The sequence below is a fragment of the Penaeus vannamei genome, chromosome 15 (genome assembly GCF_042767895.1).
Source record: "Penaeus vannamei isolate JL-2024 chromosome 15, ASM4276789v1, whole genome shotgun sequence".
In the NCBI taxonomy this organism is placed as follows: Eukaryota; Metazoa; Arthropoda; class Malacostraca; order Decapoda; family Penaeidae; genus Penaeus; species Penaeus vannamei.
Genome location: NC_091563.1, coordinates 41,869,749 through 41,872,831, shown reverse-complemented (window position 1 = coordinate 41,872,831; position 3,083 = coordinate 41,869,749). Strand labels below are relative to the sequence as shown.

Sequence of the window (3,083 nt, the reverse complement as noted above, 5' to 3'; positions counted from 1 at the left end):
AATAAATGAAAATACAAATTACTGAATTGTCGACCAGTTAATTCATGATAGTAGACAGATATCGCGCATTTTATATATTACAGAGATCGCAAATTAAATTCGAATATACATTTCCTGTGCGTACGTGGGCGGGTGTGGGTGTAGTGTGCATGGGCGTGCCTGTGTACACGGCAATGTGCATAAACATACGGGTTGCATATCATATTTATGCGTGGGAAACTACACTGTCCTCCCCTATGATTCGCAGATGATTGTGGAGATTAACACGAATCTATTTCATCGTCCTCCCACGTGGTCACTATAGAACCAGCAGCCTCTGTAACTAGGAGAGAAAAAATAGCACACCAACTCACAAGGTTAAGAGATTTCATTCACCCAAAAAAATGCCGGATAGACCAAGCTTTATGTTCCTTTCCAATATGTTTCGGACGCAAAGTTCCGTCGGCTTGTTATTTTGATGAAATGTATTGAATAGATTTACATGAAATTAGTATAGTGGCTTTATTATTTGATTGATTAATAAATCCTAAAGGAAATTGGAGGTTTATGCAGGTTGTTTGTGGGTGATATCTTGCCCATTACCAAACCACGTTTCTGAAAAGTATGAAATAGAATTAAAAATTTCGTTCGGTCTCGTACCAGCGTCTGGACATTTTCGTCAACCAATCACAGTGCGGGGGCGTGGCTTTGTGTCTTCCGACGTACCGCGAGGGACTTGTTATTACCATTTTCTAAAAATTCTTTAGTAATGAATTACAAATTTTAGTTTCTAGGCAGAGTGTGAATGTTGAATGTATAAAATGAGGCACCAAGTCGCACACGACCAAAGTGCGTAGCAATACCTTAATAAATAAAGAAGGTAAAGTCAGGGTCGCGAAATCGCCTAAACGTAAACGGACGAGCAGGCGAACGTGCAGCTCAGTGTTGTTGTTATGGTGGGAAAGAGAAGACTTACGCAGGAAGCATGTGAGTATTTTCAGGCTGAAATTCGCGTTTAGAACATCATTCGCCATAATTCATACGTGAGAAAATACTCGCCATCTGTCACTCTACCTATTGATATCATATATGCCCGGAATCACACATAGACGTGAGTAAAAAAGTGATATTTTGGAAGGAACGTGGAAACAGCCTGTGTTGTGCTATTGCAGTGGTTGCAAAGTTTGATCAATATATATCGTCAACAAACGGTACTCCTCGCCTTTTTAATTCTCCCGTTGACACATCTCATTGCAAACAATTATCACTAAAGCTGTCGTGAAATATTAGTAAATGAAACATACGATTTGACTTGAAGACTTGAAGTATGCAATGTCAGACGTGACAATGACATTTAACAGTTTATTTATATGCAACACGAGGACTTGTTCTGCAACACATAATTTTGTGAATCGTGCAATCTTCAAGTAATTTACGTATAGTAGAGCATTCTATTTTCATTATTCACTGAAAAGGCGACGTATTTTATGCACTGGTTGGGACAAGAAAAAATTGTTTTTGATTTTTGCCATTTCTTTCCATTAATAGGGTTCACAGTCGAAGTTAATAGAGAAAATGGTGAATGAGAAAGGGAAGATGAAAGTAATTGGATGTTTGACTAATTACCAGAGTAGGAAATACCGGAATTTTGAAAAGAAGAAAATCAGATCATATTGAAATGGCCACTAGAATTTCATAAATTTTTTAGAGCACTTTTCTAAAACTTGTTAAATATTAAAAAAAAAAAAAAAAAAAAACAGTAATTGAAGGATGCCTGTGACAATAACAAATTTATATGCCATGCCAGATGTGTTCTCCAGCAGTTCATTGTAAATATTATGCGTAAATAAGATCAGATGGTGACGGACTTTACAGCCTCAATACACACACTTAGAATTTCCAAGGTACGTTTTTAGTAAATGGTGTAAAGTCCTATGGTTTCGTGAAAGGGGTAGTATAATAGGATGTCTTGTTTTATTCCAGTTGAGTGAGTTGTATGGCTTGAGAGGTAACATGAATGTTACTTGTTTACAATACATGCCCTTGTCATTCAAAGCTGGTCTATAGATTATGGAAAAACAGTTCATAGAATTTGTTTTTCATTCTTTAGACCAAAGGAGAAATGATTCTGAAATTGTCACATTTCAAATATACTACTGTATTTCTTTTGTGATTCAGTGATAAACTTCTTTGATAATGGAGTTTTCAAATCTTTTGTAAAGTGAAAATTATTGATTATCATTTCTGGAAATAAATTGTAACGTATTATATGCTGTCAGAAATGTTTTGTATTGTTATTGCTGCATTCTGACACTTTACCTCCCCCTCTCTCTCTCTTTCTCTCTCTCTCTTTCTCTCTCTCTCTTTCTCTTCCTCTCTCTCTTTCTACCTCTATTTCGCTCTCTCTCTTTCTACCTCTTTTTCTCTCTCTCTCTCTCTCTCTCACTCTCTCTTTCTCTCTCTCTCTCTCTCTCTCTCTCTCTCTCTCTCTCTCTCATATATATATATATATATATATATCTCTCTCTCTCTCTCTTCCTCTCTCACTCTCTCTGTATTATATATAAATATATATATATATATTTTCACTATATGTCTCTCTTATAACGTCTCTGTCTCACTCTCTCTCTCTGTCTCTGTCTCACTCTCTCTCTCTGTCTCTCTGTCTCACTCTCTCTCTCTGTCTCTGTCTCACTCTCTCTCTCTGTCTCTGTCTCACTCTCTCTCTCTGTCTCTACTTCCCACCCTGTCTCACTCACTCTCTCTCTGTCTCACCACTCTCTCTCTGTCTCTCTCTCTCTCTCTGTCTCACTCTCTCTCTTTCTCTCTCTCTCTTTCTCTCTCTGTCTCTCTCTCTCTCTCTCTCTCTCTCTCTCTCTCTCTCTCTCTCTCTGTCTCTCTCTCTCTCTCTCTCTCTCTCTCTCTCTCTCTCTCTCATCATATTCATACCTCCACAATAATATGAAGCAGTAGTATATGGATTGCCAAAGATTAGTTTTTTCCAAGGATTTAGTAATGGAGTGCAGTGTTGTATTGTATGATAATATGTGAAATATGCAAGGCATTGTGACGTATTGGAGTGCAGTGTTGTATTGTATAAGTGA

At 37.4% G+C, this 3,083-nt stretch overlaps 1 protein-coding gene across 4 annotated transcripts in view; it reads left to right on the top strand.

Moving 5' to 3' along the window:
- Positions 1-691: 691 nt before the first annotated feature.
- The window catches only part of LOC138864226 (eukaryotic elongation factor 2 kinase-like), a 20,939-nt gene continuing 18,547 nt past the window's right edge, over positions 692-3,083 (top strand). For 2 of the 4 annotated variants that reach the window (XM_070130841.1, XM_070130839.1), the window contains exon 1: positions 953-1,090. The gene's annotated coding sequence lies outside the window, so the exon portion shown is untranslated. Of the gene's footprint in view, positions 1,091-3,083 lie in introns of all 4 variants that reach the window. The other 2 variants (XM_070130838.1, XM_070130840.1) reach the window with 2 other exon arrangements.